General features: G+C 36.5%; 1 long non-coding RNA gene across 1 annotated transcript; it reads left to right on the forward strand.

Annotated features, from left to right (window-relative positions):
- The first annotated feature begins 3,034 nt into the window (after positions 1–3,034).
- Positions 3,035–21,791, forward strand: LOC121079314. The gene is made up of 3 exons (XR_005824980.1): positions 3,035–3,093; positions 20,358–20,519; positions 21,488–21,791. It is a non-coding gene; the product is annotated as an uncharacterized LOC121079314 (long non-coding RNA).
- The last annotated feature ends 981 nt before the right edge of the window (positions 21,792–22,772 follow it).

Here is a 22,772-nt window from a genome sequence, read left to right on the forward strand (position 1 = left end):
CTATTATAAAGAAATACCTAGTGAGATATATGGACTCTGCTGGAGGTTTGTTTGATTATTTGTTTGCTTTTTACAAATAATGTACTACTGTGAAATGTATTGCCTGCGTGTAGTGTTCAAACTGATATTTTTTTTTCTTGTTATGGTTGTGCAAAATTGCATGTATAATCCTAATCACATTGGATTCACTCAGAAATGTCTGGCTCAATTAATTACCTCTTTATCAGAACTCTGATAACGTTATAGTCACAGTGTGTTAAGCACAAAATAATTCCAGTGTAGATTGTGTTTCTATTGTGGCTACTGTCACTGACATGCATTGACTGGTGTGCATGTATGTGTCCTAGCAGCAGGGTGAGCATTTTGATCTATCTTCAGATCACAAAATCTACTTTTTTTCTAAGCCATGTTGAAGGTGTCCATTGAAGCTGAATCTCAGTTTCTTACATAGGTGCTTGTTCCATCATAGATAGTAAGCAAGAAATTTGAAATGCAAATGTTTTTGTATGGGAGTCTGATGCTTATTTTCTGCAATTATTCATGTACAACAAGCTTCCAATGACAGCAGTATGATCTCAGTCTGTTAAGTATTTGTTTTATCTGTATTTTGTAATTTGTTTTATACCTTTCAGTTGTACCCTTATCTAGAATCTTACTTTAATTACTGTTGATGACAAATGAAAATATTTTTCTAATCACATTTTATATGCGGCTTTTCCCCATTCCATAAACATGAAATCTCCAGGAATATAGAACCAAAGTAATGTTTATGGGCAAGAATGAATAGGAAATAGTGAACGAGCTAGCTATAATAATCTATTTCTCCTTTGACGTCCAGAACCCTCAGTTACACCATATATGTATGACTTCTAAACACTCATTCTCAAATTTCATTTGTCTTTTAGTAAGTAGTTTTGTCTCTTCCTTTTCAGCCTGCTTTGATATATATAAATGCTGTACTTCCAAATTCTTCTGTGATTTATGTGTATCTGTCCAGGTTTTCAGATTTCAATTTTGCTGCTGCAGGTCTGTTTTGAACCTCTGAAATCAGTTCTAACATAGACAGGTATAGTTCTATCGAGACAGATGCAGAAATTGGTAGATAAAATTATGTAAGCGGTAGATAGGTATACATTAAATCTTTTTTTTTTTTTTCTTCATTATGCTACATGAAATATTTTCAGTTTAGCAATCAGACACTCCCAAATCTATCTAAATCCACTGTCTTCTTCTCCTACTGTTTTTGAATAGCTACTGCACACCACTCAAATTTATTTTGTGCTGCCTTGGCACTTACCTCACCCTCTGGGCCAGGCTTCTGGAGAAGGTATCATGTAAGCTTGTTTCATAGTTAGTGCCATGAAACACCATGTATGCAGAAAGATAGTTTTTAAAAGCAGAAGATGCTTATTTGTGAGATTGTGACCTTTAACTGTTTCTTTACAAATTTGTCCTAGACAATACTACATAATTTAATGTCTACAGACACTGGGTGCTTGTGCTTGCAGTTTAAAAGGTTCTGATACCATAGCTGACCTGGTGCTTTGGTGCTACAAACACGTTCTTGAGTAGATTTAAGTAAGAAATGGTTGAAGGTTGTGGATTAGTTTTCTGTTTTGTGTTTTAATGAACTAGATCGGATTATGGAGTGGTCTCGTGTACAACCATTCTGGCACAAGAAAGCATATCCTGGAAGTGCAGTGTTGAGGGAGTTAAAACAAGGATTCAGTAGCAGTGAACTGTTAAATTGGCTCACTTGGTGTAGTCATTATCTCATAAGTCTTATTGAACTGGTTCCTCTAAATTCCCAGCTATTGTCACCATTAGGTGAGAAAACTCATTGTCCAATGACTTGTACATACAGGCAAAGAAAATTTCAAACATTAGTATTTCATATCCTGTGTTCCAGATATATAGCATCAGCCTGTCAAGAGTAATGTTAGTAACTCTGGACTTTTGTCTGAACATTGTGCTTAACACCTTACCAGTTAAGTTTGACTCAAATTTATTCTCCTCCTGTTCTCAGTCTTAACTAAGCTACTTAATGAAATCTTCCCTGGTTATTTTCTAATGTCATGTTTTCATTAGTGCTCTCTTGCTTTCTTGCAAGCAGGCTGACAAGAACACAAAGATCAGAAAGCCTTTTATTAGAACCTCCTAGCTCTCAAATCTCAGTCTTATTCTTTTATATACTTCCCGATCATAATTAAATAAAAACATGGAATTAACTTATTCATTTTTTAAATTGATATTAAAAAAAAAAAAGAAAAAAAGAATAGGTAACAGTCTGCTGTTTAAATATTTTATGTGCACACACTTTCCAGAACCACTAATGAGAAATGAATGACATGTATGATACCACAGAAGACAGAAAAAAAAAAAAAAAAAAGTGGAAAAGAGGTTTTGTAAGCAATTTCTTTTCCCTTGTTGACTGTGATTGGTCAGTGTGCCCTTTGTAATTTATTTTTTTTTTTAATAATGGATAATATTCAATGTCAATTATTCGTGACTTTTGCATGACACATTTTGGTGCAAATATGCTTTTTGTATATTTTCAAAATTTGCAGGATGGAAATCTTAGGCAGTTATCATTATCATACCAGTGACATATGTAGTCCAATCACTCATTTCCAGCAGTGGCTGATACTAGTCAGAGCTGGCTCAACTCTTCCCAATAGAGTAGGCAAAACTATTCAGTGGATTCTGGAAAGATAAGAGCAAAAAGACAAGGAAATATCAACTGTAGTTTTGGAAAGCCAGAAGTTGAGAATAGGTGTTGCTTCAGCTCTGAGCAGCACAGGTTCCAGGGCTCCATGGAGTACAAGGGAGCTGTAAGTAGGCTACAAGTCATTTTCTCTGCTAAGTGAAAAGTTCAGAGGTATTGCAGAAGCACTGCTCTGTTTATAGTCACTGGTGCCTTTGTGTTTGTTTTGTGACTGGACAGGGAGGGGAGGTAGAACAAGAGAGCAGTGACAGCAGCTGACCCTGGGGAGAACAGGCTCCTTTCTACAGACCCTGGCCTTGCCCCAGGTAGCAGCAATTGAGAGCATCACTCTAAAAGGACTCCAGGCGAGACTGAAGTGAACTATTCTGGTAACAAAATGACTCTTTTTTCTTCTTTTTTTTTTCAGGTGTGAGGGGTAGGGTTATTTGATTTCCCTTTTTAATTTCCTTTGGATTTTAATCGTTTCTGGAACTCCACATTTATTAACCTATTGATTTACTGGGGATAAGCACAGGGACATGGGAAAAGGAGTTTAATTAGTCTGCAAATTTCCAAATGCATATATAGTGCATATATAGTGCACCTTCACATTTCAGGTGTTCCAGTTCTTGGGAGTTAAAATCCAAAAAGATCAGCTCTTGGTGCAGATTCCTTAAGTGTACTAGAACTGTAATATTGTATACATTTTCTGAACCCATATTCACCATTCTGTTATCTGAGCTTATTTCTCCCAACTTCTTTATTTCTGATTTCCTCCTAACATGCTCCTTACACCATGTATCACTGATGTGAGAAACAGTTCAGTATAGAGCATGGTCCTGGCAATGGCTGAATTTCTGGAGAAATCACTAACTGGAATACTGTGGAGTAGCCATAGACATGTGTCAGCTGGCAGGTGGTAGCTTGCTCCTGTACTTACTTGCTTTTATATGCATGTACATTACTGTTGAACTCAAAACAGGATTGTTTCAGACTGCAGTCTGTATAGCTGGTAAGTGAGCTTTACTGTGTGTGAGTTACAACTTGGCTATCTCTGTACAGAATGGTTTTCTGAGAAGTCTTCCAGCATTTTCATGAGCTTCTGAAGCAAGCCCTTTTGTTCTTTGTCATCCTTTGTGTAGCTCTTCCCATCAGCTGAGTAGCTCTCTCTAAATTAAACTAGGCAAATCAGTCTTTTTTTTTTCCTTTTTCCCTTTTGAAGTCAGTATTAGAAAGCAGAGCATGTACAGAACTGTCATTTCAGTTGTCATTAAATAGGGCAGATTTGCTGATGAGATCTCTTCAGGCTGTTTTGTGAGTGGTTTACTGGTCAGCTGAGATAGTTTTAAGGCTCTGAGCCTTGAACATGAACAATGAGAGCAGAACTGATGCTACTGATGTACTTATTTTAAACTTGGGAATTTCATTAAAGTAAGGAGTTTCATCAGGTGAGTGCCTGTGTCTATGTTTGTGTGAAAAATAAATTGTTATATGAGAATTTTGAGTTCATCATTCAAAGCAATTGAAGAGGAAAAGAAACGTTGTGAAACCTTTTATTACTTCATGGCAGCAGCTTGGTTGCAGACATGCACATTAAATATAATTTCAAAAGTTGCTACTTTTATGACCTTTGTGACGGACTGGGGTCTAATTAACTCCTAAGGATTAGTTCTCTGATCATAGTTGAAGGAGAGCTATCTTTTTTTATACCTCAGACTGACTTGTGATTTTATGAAGCACTGCATCTGGTTCCTAATAGTCGTGTCATATTGTATTAAGTTATACAATAATATCCTGAAAAGATTGATGCAATGATTTATGGCATGTCATATCTTGCTGTGTCAGCCAAGGAAGTAGAGCACATACAGATGGTTCTTGTCTGTAAGTGGTTTGAATGTATGGAGTTTTAAGAAAAATGAAAATGCATTTCATGAAAAACACGGAGCATAAGAAAATCGGTTTTTATGCTAAACTATTATTGTTAGAATTACCTTTGTCTTACATACTTCATAACTATGAATACTGGCAAACCTGGGAAGAAGAAAAAAATAAAAAAAGGTAGTAGGATATGCAGTACAAATAACGAATCCCTGCTGTAGAAAGAACTATTACGGATCCATTTTCAGCAATGCACGACAGGAGTCTTCTTCGTAGTAACATTTGAAGCACTAATGGAGTCTAAAATCTTCAAATTCAAGAGATAAATGCAGTCAGTGATGGCACAGATGAGACTTCGAAAATTGTACTTAAGCATATTTCTTCCTATATAGTATTCCTGGTGTCAATGTCAAAAATAAATAAATAAATAAATAAATAAATCACAGAAATGCGTTGAACATGACAGCAAAACCTGAAAGTTTCTTTAAAAAATTCATCTATAAAAAGAGCAGACAGCCAAGTTGTCTGGCCACAAATCAGTTAACAACCACCTGCTAGGTACTAACTTCCTTAAATGCACAAAAGAATGTTTTTATAAGCAGATCATAAATGTATATGGCTAAGGACTGATTTCTTCAATGTCCCTAAGCGTGTGAAGAACAAACAGCAGGCAATGTGGGTAAGGATATTTGGGAACTGATAGATTTGTCTTTTACTCCTTGGAGGTTTTATAGTAAGTAACTCTTCAACCATATAGGTTGTGCATAGTGTTCAATAGTATCCATCGCTTCCACCTCCCTTCAGAGTTTTTGAGACCAGGAGAAACAGTAACTAAATGTGTAATGCAAATATCTAAAACTGTATTTAAAACAAGAATGGATATAAGACAGAAAATCTAGAATTAGCTGTTAACTTTAATGCCATGTCCTAGTTTTTTGAAGGACACTGCTCAGAATGAACTCTGATTTCTATCTTCTAGTACCATTCTTTCCAATTACACTTTAGATTTTCTGTCATATTACTGCCCTTCTTAGAGAAATAAAATAGCTGCTTGTGTTCAAGGCAAAAATATTCTCAACTGTATGGGTTTTTAGGAGATATTCTGAAGATAATAGTGGTTTTAAGGCAATGAGGATGATGGATCTCATGGCTAATGTGTCATTCTTCTAATTAATTTAACTAAATCACAGTAATTTACAATGAACTTGTTATAAATATATTAAAGATAGAATTCCTGGAATTATGAAGCAGAGACTCTTAGCAGGGTTTTAATCTTTTCTAAGAAAACAAACCGTCCTTGATGATTAGGGAAAAATTTGCACATAATGAGTGTTAATTTCTATGTGCCTCTGTTGGAGTAATGTGGTAGTACTACATTTTAGTATCTTCTTTTCCATCTATTTTTCTGCTCTGGATTTTATGGATATGACACAATTAGAAGATGATTACTCTTGATTCCATGTACTATTTTTACATGAAATGGTAGGCCATTTATTTTACTGAAGGAAATGTTAGAAGCAATGTTTTTAGAACATCTTAGCTACATTGAGAAATGTGCTTTTAAAATACATCAGCGTTTTTGATTTATTAATAAGTGACTGAGGTTGATTTCTTGTAGAAAAAGCACGTCCTTTTCCTGTCCTCTTATGTCTGCAATTTCTAATTTTTCTCAGTCTATTACAGTCAGAAAATATGAGGCAGATAAGCGTGTTTAATTCAAAATAACCAATTTGTTCTGATTAATGTGTATGTTCCTGTGGTATTTACAGAGTTAGATATATGTTTGCATTGTATTAAGATGTCCTTTCTAAAATGACCATTACGTGAGATTGTTCTGAAGGTCCTAAAGTCAAGATGCCTCCAATACAGTGGTCACTAGATAACATTAAGACCAAAAGGTCTAATAAATACTAAACTAAACTAGCACTAAACTTTTCATTTCAAGATATGCAGGTTTACAAATGCTGAATTTTAGGCTAAAATCAATTGGGGACTTTCTTAAAAATTATAGGTCCCACACATTCAGTGAAAATGGATTTAGTGTTCAAGTCAGTTAAGAATCCTGAAAACTCAGGGATCAACTTGAACAGATATAAACAGAACAAAACTTCCCTTAAGTTGTGATGGTTTCACACCAACAGGCAGTTAAGCTCTACCATGCCGCTTTCTCAATCCCTGTCCTCAACAGAACAGCAGGAGAAAAATACGATGAGAAAAAAAAAAAGAGAAAAAAACTCACCAATTACTGTCAGAAGCAAAACAGACAGCATAGGAAAATCAAAGTAATTTCTTACTTATTTATAGCAGACTACAGCAGTAAGAACTAAAAGCAAACACCTTCTCCCCATCCACCCTCGTCTACCTCCTCCCCTTAAGCAGCACAGGGCAATGGGGAATGGGTATCATGGTCAGTCCATAACACTTCATTTCTGAGCAATCTCCCCCATCATTATCTAAACACTTCAGCCCTTTGTTTATAGTAATTTCTCCTGTGGGCTCCTCTCCACGGGCTGCAGCTCCAGCCCGGGGCCTGCTCCTGCGGGGGCTCTCCATGGGCTGCAGCCTCCTCCAGGCCATATCCACCTGCTCCACCGGGGGCTCCTCCACGGGCTGCAGCGTGGAGATCTGCTCCATGTGAGACCCATGGGCTGCAGGGGGACAGCCTGCTCCACCAGGGGCCTCTCCACAGGCCTCAGGGGAACTGCTGCTCCATGCCTGGAGCACCTCCCGCCCTCCTTCTTCACTGACCTTGGGGGCTGCAGGGCTGGTTCTGACTTCTCTCTCAACTGCTGTGTCTCAGCAGTTTTTTCCTTCCTTCAATCTGCTCTCCCAGAGGCCCACCCAGCGTGACTCAGTGGCTCAACTTGGCCATGGGGCAGCTCACAGAGGCCACCTGTATTGGCTCCCAGCTGCCAAAACCTTGCCATGTAAGCCCAATACAGCTGTTCATCTTGTTTGGTATCAGAATGATGATACTAAAAATGAAGTAACTTCTCAAATTTGAATAAAAATTGTAATTATCTGTTCTGGCTTTCTGGGCCTTTATGTTTTCACACAGTAAGCTTGCAAAACTTAATAAAATTATTACCACATACAGTCATTTGTCAAGTTTGTAATAACAAAATCCTAATACAGATTATCCTTATGAAATGTAATTTCTCCTTTTGACTATATGGCATGGTTTTGATAATGGAGTTTATGAACTTCATGACCTTTTGGCAGCTGGTCCCTTTGACGTTTCTGCACTTTGAAACTACAGGAGGAAAACAAAAAAAAAAAAGGAAGAAAATATTTAGATGACTTCCACTCCTGCTCTTGCAAACCACAAGTGCTTACCCCTGCTTATGTCAGCGAGGCTAAGAAAGTTCACATACTTTCAGAATTGCATTCTGGTTCAAAAAATGGATTTTCAGAAGCTGTATGTCTCCTAGGAACTTATGTCATCATCTAGGTATTCAGAATTGACTTAAAAAACACAGGAAGCTATGATGAAAAAGACTTTTTAGAGAAAGAGAACCTTGTGACAATAGGATTCTTTCTGGAAGAATGTCAGCATAGGTTATGGAGAAAATAGCTAACTATACTGTGAAAACAGCAGCTCAACTTAAGGTCAACTTTAATGTGAAAGTTAAGCAAAATTGCAGTGGGATGCTTAAACTCATTGTCATAAGCAAGTGTATCAATTAGTATCAGGAGAAAGGATTTTTATTTTATTTTATTTTTTAATAAATAGAGCAGATTTAAGAGCAATGATATAACATATAGAAGGAAGAATAGTATGCAAAGGCAAAAGGTCTATTAGGTTGGTCATAAAGACCTCAGAAGCTGTTGCTTCCAATCAGATTATCTCAACTCAGCACAATACTGTCAGACTAATAAAAGTGGTGTGAACATTAGAAAATTGTGAGTTGTGTGGGTGAGCTTCACATTTTAAGTTGTATGGTTATGAGTTTAAATGTGACATACATGGAAAATAAGGAATATCGGCTTAAACCTTACAGTATGTCCATGGAGAGAGACAGCCATTAGTAATTCATTAATGTAAAGTAGTCCTAAATTTAATGTTTGATGACTTATGTGGAAGGTACTACTTTGTAGTTTGCTTAATTACAAAGGAAATATTTTGGAAGAAACGGAGTGTCATGGAAAGACCAAACACAGCTTTTATGCTTCTTCTTGTTTCAGTCAGTAATTCAAGTTAAGAGCAGAATTTGACCCTGCAATTGGCACTAAAATATGCTTTGATTCAGTACAGTTCAGAGTCTCTAATCTCTGAAAATACCTGATATTCACAGAGTTGTAAGCCTTTTAAGTCTGTTAGGCTAATTTATCCTGTACAAAGACAAATATATCAGAGTATTAAACTTCCTCACCTCTTTGGCATCAACAGTTGCATTATCTGGTTATTGTATTTTTACTTGACATTGCTTGAAGTTAATATTTAGGCATAGAAACCCAAATCCATCATCATTTTTATGTAATATGAATGTCAGATTAAGCCAATAGGAAGTAACCTAGCTCTGAATTCTCAAAACTTTTTTTTTCACTTTTTTTTTGGGGGGGTGGGAGGGGTGGTGGTGGTGGTGGTGAATGTATTCAAGTGGAATAAATAGGCATCAAAGAGATAAAGATACACAAGAATTGCCTACAGGCATCCCTTAAGGCTTTTAGGTGTTATATTTAGATTTATAATGCAATCTGACTAAAATGCTAGCCAGCTTGTTTCCTGCATTATGTTAAATTTAGCCTGAAACCTCTCTGGTAAGATCTTGAAGCCATATGGTCTGGTTAGTATTTAAATAAGAGACTTCCTAAGAAAACTCAGTAGCTACTGATTAAGTCTGTTTCAGCTTCCTTCCCTTCTGTTTTTCTCAGATTAATCCATCTTTTGAACAAAGGTACTGGCAGTACTTCCTTCAATAACATTCCAATAGAGCTTCAAATTATTTGAGATTTAGACCCACAGTAGTATTCTTAATATTATTCCTTTCTCTTCTTCAAATCTGACTGCTTTTAATAGACTGTATTTCTTAATTCTGTGAATATTTGTTTGCTGGAGACCTTATATCCATATTGATAACTTCTATATGTAGTTGTTGATAAAGAATTTCACTTTTCTGAGATAGTTAGGGTTCTCTAGCAAAACATTCATCAGAACATGGAGCAGAGGAGGAAATAGAGAAGAAACTTGTATGAATTGGGTAAATTCATTGGGAAATCCAAGTAATTTTCTATAAAATAGAATAAAATGTGCTTATATTTTACAGGCCATCTTTTGTAAAAGATTAACAATTTCTTATTTATATTTAAAAGATAGAAGCTGTCCTTAACAAAATCCTAGTTCCCAACAAATTCTATATTTATTAAATATATTTTAGTAGCTTTTAGCACACTGTGGTGTGATGAAAAAACATATCAAAGCAGACTATGAAGTATTGGGGAGAAAGAATGAAAAGGGAGATTGCTGTGTATGTGAAATCTGTATCCAGTCTAATCTTTTGTTGATATTTATTGATAAAAGACTGGTTTGGATGTCATTTGTCTTGGAGGATTTGAGATTTGGCTTTGGGTGTGGCTTGATGTATCACTGATGATACCCCAAGAGAAGCTAAACACCTGCTCAGAGTAAAGCTGCCAAGTCCCGTAGCTCCTGTAGGTTTAAGGCTCTTTTGAAATGTAGCTGAGCTGCTTGCTTCTTCAATATCTACACAAGTATTCAAAAACTGGTTTGGTTTTGTTTTAAAGTCTTTCACAGAATTATCTAGCTATAGTGGAAAAAATAACATGAGCTTTCAAAAAAGTACTAGAAATATGAAGCTTATGTAGGGGGTTTAATACTTTGCATTTTAGATACCAAGATAATAAATCAATCAAACATTAATTATTTCAGGGCATAGAAAGAAACCTGAAGGAAGTGTTTTGAGCCTCCAGTTCAAAGATTTCAGATTCCTGTATGCTGATGATATTAAATATCTTAATCCCATTTTAAAATAGAAATGTATTGTTCATTCACATTGTAATCAGATTAATGGAGACTTTTTTTTTCTTTGCCAATTTCTGATGAACAAAATAGGTATTAAATGTGATCCCTAAGATTTATACTGAATATTTGCACACTGTGCAAAGAATTGAAAAATCACTGGACTTTTAAGGGATCCATTTAAAACAGTAGGTGATTCAACTTCTCAACAAGGTAAAATGAGTCTTTTTCCCTAAAAGTCAAAACGCTTACGTAATATGTCTCACTTTTATTGCCTGTATGGGATCAGATTCTTCTACACTGATTGTATTTAACAGAAGTCAACTAAATGAATAAAAGTATGTATGCATTTTTATTATTATTATTGTTACAGTATTTTTTTATTAGTACCTGTTTACTATTAGGCACAGTTATTTAACTATATTATTGAAGGTACTTTCAAAATGGACTTGAAAGGGAAGAAGGTAGTGTTCTTATGAGTCTTTAGAAGGGGTAAAAGTCATGAAGAAAGAATGGTAGTTGGAGGCAGTACTAGTATGGGGGGCAGTGGCAAGAGACAGCAGAAGTAAAACTGTCTGCTGATTACAAAGTGTAGTGGGTGGCTACCCAACTCCTCTACCTCCTCGCTGTCAACCCCGAGCAGTACAGTGGCATGGAGAGTTGGGGTTGCAGTCAGTCCATTAAAACTCCTCTCTGCCGCTCCTTTCTCCTCATCACACTGTTCCCCTGCTCCAGCATGGGTACTTCCTATGGGGTGCAGTCCTTCTGGATAAACCCATTCTAGTGTGGATCCTCTCCATGGCCTGCTGTTTCCTTCAGGATATATCCCCCTGCATCAGTGTAGGATCCTCCATGGGCTGCAGTGTGGTTGCCCGCTCCTCCCTGATCTCCACAGGCTGTAGGGGAACCTCTGCTCCAGTGCCTGGAGCACCTCTTTCTCCTTCTCCTGCTCTCCCCTTGCTGTCTGTGCAGGGCCGCTCCTCACACCATTCCCCTCACCGCCCCCTGCCGTGCGGTGTTTGCCCTCCCTTCCCCAGGCTGCCCCTGAGGTGAGGTGCCGCCATCTTGGCTGCGGGACTCGGCCGTGCCCTGTGGTGGGGCCGTTGGGGTGGCTGGGGCCGGCACCGAGCAGCCCCGGCATCGCCTCACACAGCAGACCCCAGACCCCTGACACCACCTGGGCACCTGTGCCGAGCACACAAGTTATAGTGATGCACAAATTAGAGTGAAATTTTTACTGTGACCTTGATACAGTTTTTGTGTTCTAGTTAGGCTGAGAAGTAATGCACGCTAAACGAAATAAATATGCTTAGTACATATTTTTTTACCCTACCAAAATCCATATAGCTATATCACCGGGGAGAGATTTCATAATTTCCCATATATGTTTTTCACAATGAGCAAACAATTTCGTTGCTTTCTTTCACTGTTTTCGTGGTAAGGAAATATAGGTGTCTTGGTATGACAGTTTCTCGTGCAGCTGAGATCCAGAAATTTTTGACACTAGTGGTTGCTATCTGAACAGATTTCCAGAAATTATTTTGCTGACAGAGCTCTGACAGGTGAAAAAGTGAAGCTCTGTCAATCAAATATGACATTTCATGTGATTACTTTTTTAAACGACATCTCTCCATAAAAAGCATTTCCCAATTTCTATTTATGCTATGACTCCATTGTTTGTGAAAGGCATCCTCTGATCTTGGCTAATTTTTGCTAGGGTGATTGGCACAGAGGCCAGGATGTGCCTCCAGTGGTCGCTGACCTCCATGTAAGCATGATAAGCATTGGCAAGTCAGTATGCTGCCAGCAGACAGGTAGCTTGGCAGAAATGTGAACAGAAAGTGGGTAAATAATGAAGCACGTTTTGATCTTTCTAGACTTCCTTCTCCTTGGAAGACAAGCACCGACTTGGTAGCAGTGTCTTGGCTTTTAAGGGTCTACTCCTCCCCTCCGCCCCAACCCAGTCCTCAGGGCTGTGTTGGTGAGTACTGTTTCTCAAACTGACTGATGGAGTCTGCCAAATGTACTGCAAATTTCTACAATTTTCTGAGGTACCTGCTCTTTCAACTTTTTCTCAAAACTGCCATGCAGAGAAGAAGTCTAACCTACTGTTTAATTCTCTCAGTTGTGACAGTGAGGTTCAGTTTCTATTAGATTAGCACTTTTACATTTCTGAGGTGTTTGTCATAAGTATATATATAAGCAACAAGGTTTGCCAAATTCTACTTTCCTTTAACTTATCACTAATTGTTATTAAAAACAAAGCAAAACAAAAACCTTAAAAATAAGGTTCAGTGCCTAGCTACATCCCAATTATTGATGCTTACTCAAGTACTGCATCTGATATTGACAGCCTCTTGGAATTAGCTTACCTAAACGAGGTATTCTTCTAATTTATATCTTTCTAAATGAATGACTACTCTAAAGAAATTGGAAATTAATAATTTATTTTTCATTTGGTGTTGTTATTGTTATTTTTATTATTTGAATCTTGAAATACTTTAATTTTGTTCCTCTTTAAATATTAAAGTGAGTAAGAATGAACAACAGTAGTAAACAGTGAAAAATAGCTATAGAAATGATATGGAAAATACAGAATAATAAAACAGTAAGAATAATAATCTTTGGTTCTCTTTCTGAAAAACAAAATAGTATCTTCTTAACAGCAAAAATAGAAAAATGTATACAAAGGACTGGAGACAACTTTAAGATTCCAGTTAAGCTGTTTAGCAGCTATAGGTCCTTTTCTCACTTTAATTTTTCCTTGTGTCAGCCCCTGTGTCTGCCTCTGTATCTCTGGATGATATTCCACAATTTATCCCTCTTTTTCTGTTATGTCTCCAAATGACAATAGTGCTCTTTAGTAAACTTATCACATCTTCAGGTCCAAAGCTGTTTGGCAGCCTTTATAGATTTCCCATTTGCTGTATCTGACCTGTTAAAATTGTGGTGACTTGGGAGATCCTCTTCAAAACAGAATACTTATCTGTCAGAACATAAATACAGAGGAAAACAGATAAAGCAATATAGCATCAATCAAAAAAGTGTGTGTTTTCCTCACTTTACTCCTACTAATCTTCGACAACAGTGAACTTCTAATATCTAAACTTACTTTCTTTATTCGTCCTTCTAATTAATCAGCATGTTTTAAGTCCCTTCACACTCAGTTTGTCCTACAGGAGTTGCCCAGACCTGTACCCAATTATTTGTTTAGTTTTGGCACTTAGTCTCAATTGTCAGAGTTAAGTTCTTCTGCCTCTCCCTCTGGGGCACACACAAATGAGTACAGTGTCATCTAATAATTCTAAGATATGAGTCTTGTTACTTTAAATACAACATTCTTTCTCCAATTTTGAAAGAACAAAGAAGAGACCAATTGTTTGGTTCTCCCACAAACATTTTGGAAATATGTGGCAAGCCAGATTTTGATTTTGGTTTGAAATGTCCTTTTCTGTCAAGCAGACTGAACACTGAAGTTTCCACAAAGCTGTCAGGTTCAACATTCTCAGAGCTGCTGTTTGCACTGCAGTCGCGGTCATTTTGAGCAGGGTGGCTTTATGCCTGGGTATTTTGCATTTCAGTATAAGACCCAACCTGGAGTTCACCAAAAGACAAATATTCCTACCTTCTTTGTTATCAGAGTATTGAATATGCAAATTATGCTGCAATCCCTCTGCCATGCTTTTGGTGTATGCTGGAGTACCCGGCATCAGAATAGGATAAAATTCCCCAAAATATATTGTCCATTAAAAACTGGAACAGATCACATATTTGGTCACAAGTGCCTAAGGTAATAAGCTATAGTGATTCAGATCACTGAAATGCTAAAATGAGTCATGATAATGTTAGAATTACCATAATCTGTCTGTTAGAAATCAGTAGGAAGTTATCAACTTGAAGAAATAATCTGGTCACAATGACACTTTATTCTTTTGACACTTTTCTATATTACATGGCAAAATAACAGACAAATTATGTTCTTTCTCATTAACCAAATGCATTCACTATATATATAGAAAATTGTTTCAATCCTAAATGTAGTGCCTTAGTATTTTCTTTATGGAAGGGTAATTTTAGTAAAGTTTTTTATAGTAACATTGAAGAGTAGTGGCATTTTCTACTTGCGGTACAAAAAGAGACAAAGCTCATCCTAAGCAGAAACAAGCTATATTTTTGGGGAAAAAAAAATAAAATCACTATATTTCAGTGTTCGGAATAAATGTGCACAGTTTCCAGTTCTGTTGTGCTGCCTGGCAAATACTTTTTAGAATATTATCTTCCAAGTTCCTACAGCCTGATTCATTGCCTTAATTTTAGTTTTAAACTCAATGCTGAAAAAGTTCAGATCCTTTTCTCATAGGAGTTTTCAAAAGAATTAATTAAAATATAATGAAATAAAGTGAGCGGTTGAATGGGTTTCTGAGCTAGTTTCATTTTTACTAGGGAAAGAAGTCTGGCAGGGTGCGAATAGTAAGTTCCAAGGGACTGGTAACGATGTAGGGGAGCTCTGTGAACTATGCTAATTCATTTAGCTGCAGGAAGCTGTATATCAGAGGTTATAGAGCTGAAAAAAATTGCCAAAGAGCCAATTTCGTCTTCTGAGACAGGAGAATCAAAATGGCTTTATAAACTTCTCATGAGAAATTCAGCGGTGCAGGGTTTAAAAACAGTAGTTCATTATAGGCAGCAGTATCTTTTCCCCTGTGGTGGGAAGGCGGAGTGCACTAACCTGGTGCTTGCTGTCCTGCTCCAGAGCTGCCGCTCCTTCTGCTTCATGTTTGAAATCCCAAAGGGGCATGGGAAGTACAAGCAGTTTACATGCCATGTAAGGCACAATGTGTTACTGGATAAATACTTTTTCTAAGTATGACTGAATGACCTGAAAAATAAGGTTTAAAGATTTTGTATAACAAGCTACAACAGGTTTAGAACAGTTCATTTAACACTGCAGCGGGTCCTGGCCTTACATGTGTACTGGGTCTGGCTGGGATGTTAACTTTCCCTGCAGCAGCCCATACTGTGCTCTGCTCTGCACTTGTAGCTAAAACAGCAGTGGTATCACACCAGTGTTGTGTCTGCTGCTGAGCAGTGCTGACACAGCATCAGGACTCTCTCTAACCCTCCTAGGGGGTGGGCAAAAAATGTGAGAAAAGAAATATCACCAGGGCAGCTGACCTAAACCAACCAAAGGGATATTCCATACCATATGATGTCACACGCAGCAATAAAAGGTGGAAAAAGGAAGAAGAGGGGAGGGGTGGGCTCTCGTTGTGAAAACGTCTGTCCTCCCCCCGAACACCGGCTACGTGTGTTGAGGCCCTGCTTCAAGGGCGTGGTCAAGCATCGCTCATTTGTGGGAAGTAGAGAGTAATTTCTTTCCTCTGCACTTCCACATAGCCTTTACTTGTTTTGTTTAGTTTTCCCTTTCCCTCTCCCTTTTCTCCTTTCCCTTTTCTTCTTTCCCCTTTAGTTAAATTATTTGTTTAGTTAAATTGTTTAGTTAAATTGTTTAATTAATAATAATCTGTCCTTAATAATTATTTCTTTTTTTCCTTTAATTAAATCATCCTTATCTCAACCCGTGAGTTGTTCTTTCCTTTACTTCTTCCCCTCCTCATCTAAGGAGGGGGGGAGTGAGAGAGCGGTTGTGGTGTTCAGCTGCCTAGCACGGTAAAACCACCACAACATGAAGCAGTGGGAATTGAAGATGCTTTATGCCAGGACTGTGAGGGCACTGTCAGACCTGTGTCACTGCCCTGAGTAACCTCACCTGGGACATCTCCCTGCTCCAGTTCCCCTTCTTAGCAGCCCTATTTTGGCTCCAGATTCACAGGCATCCCGTGCCCCACCCTGGCCCCAGCTGGCCCTGACACATTTGCTGGCCTTTCCAGGTGGACCCAGACCCAACTTGCCCCTCATTGTGTCTGGGTTTCAGTACCTGTCACTGTCACCACCATGTGGGACTGGGCCTTGAGGGGGAGGGCCTGCCCCCAGTTTTGTGCCCCTCAGGAGCAGCCCTGCTCTTGCTGCTCCTTGGCAGTTCAGACTCTGAGGAAGTACCAGTTTTCTTCTCTTGAATCATGATTTCAGGATGCCCAATGTTAGTAGGGGTTTTACTCTTCAAAGAGAACACATGTCCCTTAGTTTACATTGGCATATTTCTGTGGAAAATAGGATAACTATGCTTATATTTAACCAGGCCAAACAAAGGCTTGGTTTGATATTGCAGGTTCCTGTTTATCAAACTTTAAACTAAAAAAGCTTTATTTTTCAGAAGACATATTAAGATAGAGTTGCATTCCTTGGATCAGAAGTTTAAAATATCTTAGACAACTGTTTGAAACAATGTATGGAAAGCTATGCCACATGAAAATAAAAAGTCAAGTTAACTCATTATCCTGTTGCTGGCTATGTAATGTAGTGGATGCTTAAGAAAAGCAGCAAGGTTTTGTTTGTTTGTTTGTTTAGTTGTTTTTTTACAAACCATTCAAATTTCTAACATCACAGTTATCCTAACATGAAAATATAACAATATTAATAATAATATTAACAATAATTTTATATTATATTTTATTATATATTTATTTATTTAATAATTATTTAATATTTATTTAATTTAAATTTTAAAATTTAAAATTTAATTTATTATTATTATTATTAATTAATTAATTAATTAATTTTGTTTATATTATTTTATTATTACAATTTAAATTTAAAATTTATTAAATTTAATTAATATTTATGTAATATTTATTTATATTATATTTATATAATATTATTATTAATAATACCATTATTATTATTATTATTATTATTATTATTAATATATTAATAATAATAATAGTAGTAGTAGTAGTAGTAGTAAAGAGTAGAACTCTGTATTTTCTGTTTTTAATAGAGTACAAAAAAGGGCAAAGATGATCAAAAGGTTTTAGAGACATTTATGAAATAGTCCTTAATAAATTTGACTTGTCCTTTCTAGCCTTCACATCCTCTGGTAACGAATTGCCCAGTTTACTTTAGTGTTGTCTGGGGAGAGGTGTTCTTCCTTCTGTTGGTTTTGAAACATTGCCTGACTATTTAACTGAATGATCCCTACCCCTTTTATAACCAATAGCGAAAATTTCCTTATGGTTCTTCCTGGCATTTGTGATTCTCTCTATAGAGAATATAGAGAAGCTATTTTCTACAGGTAATGAAATTAATTCTTTATTATTTTTTTTACAGGTACTGAAATTGCTTCTTTTTTATATATATATATATTTTTTCCTTTGCTGCTCTACTGTTTTCAATTCCCTCTGTGTTTCTAGGCTTTAAACTGCTGTTTTAATAACTGTCCCTAAGCATTTTTTTTCAAAAGAACATTGTAAAATATGAATTTTCTCCAAGTCCAATTCTCTATTTCTTTTTGCCATTGGTTCAAATTTTGGTGGTGTTCCTTCTAGGCTAGGGAGTTGTGCTTGTCTTCATTCTTGCCTGGAAAGCTCATAAACATGTTCAAATAACTTGAAAATATCACATATGATACATTAAGATTTTGTTTATTTATTTACTTATGCAAACAAATTAATTTTCCTCCTTTTTTATTTTATATCCTGGCATGAGTAGAGCAGTCTAGTGACTTCTCCCTCTAGCTGTTCTAAAACATGAGATTGTTGTAATAGTTCTGGTATATTTTGGACTAAGCTCTGAAGAAAAATAAGTGATATTTCATCAAGCTTGTTTTTTTCCTTTCAGGTAACAAGGTGGTAAAAACATTATCTGTGTTTACATACGTAATTAAATGAAAAAATTCCACATTTGATTTTTTTTCTTTTGAAAATACTAGATTTCATCTCAACTCAGGATTTTATTCTTAATACAAAACTACTGATTTTCCTTTAAGAAGTAAATCTTCTGTACAATCTAATAGAGGTGGAGGATAACCTTAGATCTTATTTTCGGTATCTTTTTTTAAGATTTATTTACCACATAGAAGACTTACTGTAATCTGATACACTCCTTTTGTCTTTGAGTTTTTTTTTTAATCTTTAACTTGAAATATCATATTCCAGTTGTTTTTCAGTTGTACCACTTACATAACGTTTTCTTTACGGTGTTTTCAATATATAAATGTTTACTTTTATTTTAATTCACATTGTACTGGGTCTGGCTAGGATGTTAACTTTCCCTGCAGCAGCCCATACTGTGCTCTGCTCTGCACTTGTAGCTAAAACAGCAGTGGTATCACACCAGTGTTGTGTCTGCTGCTGAGCAGTGCTGACACAGCATCAGGACTCTCTCTAACCCTCCTAGGGGTGGGCAAAAAAGTGAGAAAGGAACATCACCAGGGCAGCTGACCTAAACCAACCAAAGGGATATTCCATACCATATGATGTCACACGCAGCAATAAAAGGTGGAAAAAGGAAGAAGAGGGGAGGGGTGGGCTCTCGTTGTGAAAACGTCTGTCCTCCCCCCGAACACTGGCTACGTGCATTGAGGCCCTGCTTCAAGGGCGTGGTCAAGCATCGCTCATTTGTGGGAAGTAGAGAGTAATTTCTTTCCTTTGTACTTCCACACAGCATTTACTTTTTTTTTTTCCCCCCTCCCTTTTCCCCTTCCCCCTTTTTCCCTTTAGTTAAATTGTTTAATTAATAATAATCTTTCCTTAATATTTTTTTCCCTTTAATTAAATTATCCTTATCTCAACCCATGAGTTGTTCTTTCCTTTACTTCTTCCCCTCCTCTTCTAAGGAGGGGGAGTGAGAGAGAGGTTGTGGTGGAGTTCAGCTGCCTAGCACGGTAAAACCACCACACACGTACCTTATTAATTCACTTTTTCTGTCTTAATTCTTCAAATAATATCTTTCTGAAGTTTAGATTTACTTAAGATAAACTAAGTTTTCTAACATTCTGGAGAAATGAGAGACCAACATGAAAAAAAAAATCAACATTTTGCTTTGATTTTCTTCTAACAGTTTCAAAAGGAAACACTATATAACCTGGAAAAGCTAGCAATGTATTGAATTACTTTAAGAAATTGTCCTTTATCATTTAAAGTACTCAATGAATTTTACTTCATGCTGCACTTAAATATTATGCCGCAAACTCCTGAGACATCTTTGAAAATCATTTCTTGTTTTTGAAAATCATTTCTTGTTCCTCGTGAAAAGAGGAATTAATCTTTCTCTTTCTTCTACCTTTATTTGTATGTTTTACAGTGTGATCAGACTACAGTTTGCAAAGGATCTTATTTATTTATCTATTTTGAAATAAATAAATAACAATGTAAATACGGATATACCAAAATAACAGGTGCTTTCCTAATGTCTATTATATTACAGTAAGGCAAATGCAGATTGGTAAAATCAAAATATCTGTTGGGGAAAGCACCTCATGGAAGAAATCACACTTCTAAGTATGGAGCAATTTGTTCTTTCTTGTCCCTACCTGTCTTTAACCTGGCCATACTGATAAATACCTCAGCTTCTAACTTCTTTGACAGTTTACTGTGTCTCACAAAAGACTTTGCTTTTAGTGGACTGAGATCAGTCATTTACGCTTTCATCTTTTTTACTCTGCTTTGACACTTTTTTTCTGTCCTATTCCAGGTCTTTTTATTATTTTTGAGAGCAAATCCCTTGTAAATAGGGAACACAATTCTTTTTTCTCTAGTTTTCCAACATAAATTGTCAAAAAAACAAACCTTTATTAGAGAGTGCATCTTTAACTGCTCCTTAAATTACTAGTTGCTGCTGCCAGACTTGCTGAAATTATTTTTAAATCCCAGAAAGTTTTCCTCTGCTTTCTCATAGTTGTGGGTGAAAACATCCTAGCAAGTGACAGAAGAAAAGAGCATCAGGAGGAAATCAGTTCAGGCCTTTCTGATTATTGGAGAAAAATCAGGGAAGCCATATATTGTGACCTCAGCTTGTGTGTGGAAAGGGAAGATCCAGTAACAAGAATAGAAATAACAGGTGGGTAGAAGATGAGAATGCAACTGATAGATGAGGTAATAAAATAGGATACAGAAGAGATTATCAGGTTCAAATTTATTCAGTAGACTGCAAATTCGTAAAAGATCTGCTTTTACTGCCAACATCCCCTCAAACTAGCTGCCTTTTCAGTTGGTACCATTAATCTTCTCATTAATGTATTAACAAAAACTCTCAATATGAAAGGAAATAAGGGAGAAGAAGAAATTTTAAAAGAAAGTATCGTTCTGCCAGAAACCTTCTGTAGTAGGTATTTTCACAAGTTCATAAGTATTTCTTCATTTTATTCTTCCCCTTTGCATCACAAAATTTTGACAGTTATTAGTTACTCTTCATTTAAGGATACACCATATTTTCACTATTTTTTCTTATTTTGATAACCAAAAGTTGGCATTTGTAAAAACATCTGTAACAGATGTAGCTGCTTGACACTTCCCTAGAACACTCCCTAGAACCCTAGAAGTGGCAGCTAACAGTACCATGTTTGGGAGCAGACTGCCAAGAGGACAAAGTCCTGGTGTTAGCTTTCTACTAATTAGGTATATTTACACTTGAGGTTACATTTAGACCACCCATTTGCATCAATTATCTCAATTTTAGTAGTATGCTCACTGTGTCCCAAAGCTACTTGGGATGCAATTATTTTGACAATTATTAGCAGACATAATAAATAATTCACAGTATACTAATGCAAAATAAATCCATTAAGACTAAAGCCCTAGGGCAGAAAGCCTGGCTCTTGCAAAGTCATGAACAAAACACTTTTCCTGGAGGCTGTTTCCTACTGTGTGACAACATCCAAGAAGAATGGACAAAACAGGCTAGAGAATGGATAAAATTATAATGCTAACATAGTAAATCCTATGCTTAACATTTTGCTAAAGCTAAAAAAGGAAACTGTTGGTTCTATCATACTTGGTAAACAGAAATATTTTCTTGAAAAATGTCAGGTAAAGTGGATGACAGGCACATGAAGGACAAGAAGGTGATTGAGAACAGACAGCTGGATTTATCAAAGGCAAATTGTGTCTGCCCAACTCAGTTGCCTTCCTGATGAAACAAATACCTTGGTGGACAAGGAGAGAGCAGATGATGTTTCTTGACTTTGGTAGGACCTTTAGCAAGGCCTCTCACACTATTCTTATAGCCAAATTGGAAATACTGGGTAAGTGGACAGTAAGGTGGGTGAAAAGTGGCTGGACCATCAGGATGAAAGGTCCCACTGGCAGTTTGTGACAAGTGGTGTCTCTCAGATATTAATACTGGCAGTACTGTTCTATGGCTTATTTAATGACCTGGATGATGGGAAAGAATGCGCCCTCAGCAAGTCTGTGGATGGTGCCACACTGCGGGGAGGACTTCTGTTTGGAGGGATTTTGAGAGGCGGGAGAAATGGGTTGACAGGAGCATCATGAAGCTCAACAAAAAAAAGGTGAAGTCCTGGGGTTGGGATGGACTAAGTTCATGCAACAGTGGTGCCAATTGGGTAGAAAAAGAATGAAGTGAGTATTCACAGCTAATTAACATGTGCGTGTTAATTAAGATAATCACCTTGATTATGAAGTAGATTAGACAGCAAAAATCTTTAATGCCAAACTTATTGTCTATGTTGATCACCCTGCTGACCTCAAAAAGTCTTAGTACTTGATAGAGAGTTAAGAAGGATGAGTCATTTTCTATATTGCAGGACTTGCCACAACACTCAAAAATAAGATACTGGGCTTTATTTCAGAAATGCTAAAATGTCAATCATTTTGTAATAATTTCTTAAGTTTGTTTCTCAAAATCATTCTCACAATGTTTGTAGAAGTTATTCAATTTTTTTATTCATACGTGCCTTGTTTTACATGTAATAGTCCTCAAATCTTTATTCTTTAATCATTTGCTGTATCCAGTCAGGACTTTTCTTTGTCATTGTTAAGAATTTGGAGTCTACATGAATTAGAACTTAGCTGTTTACAAAAAGAGTTTGTTTTAAGTGCTGGTATTAAATGGCCAATAATATTTTAAAATTGAGATTTAAGGTTAGCTATAAAGCCTTAACTTTGAGAATGTGTACATACAGAAATTATCATTTTTCTCATAACCAACTGACAATATTACATCTACTAGTCTATAAATTCAGTTTATTTAAAGATAAAATTCTGATTTTAAAGAAAGAAACACTGTAAAATAAGCTAAGTAATATTGTTTATTGAGAAAATGTCTCTTCTAAAAAGTATCTGGGTAAGTGGT

The sequence above is a fragment of the Cygnus olor genome, chromosome 1, assembly GCF_009769625.2.
Source record: "Cygnus olor isolate bCygOlo1 chromosome 1, bCygOlo1.pri.v2, whole genome shotgun sequence".
NCBI lineage: Eukaryota > Metazoa > Chordata > Aves > Anseriformes > Anatidae > Cygnus > Cygnus olor.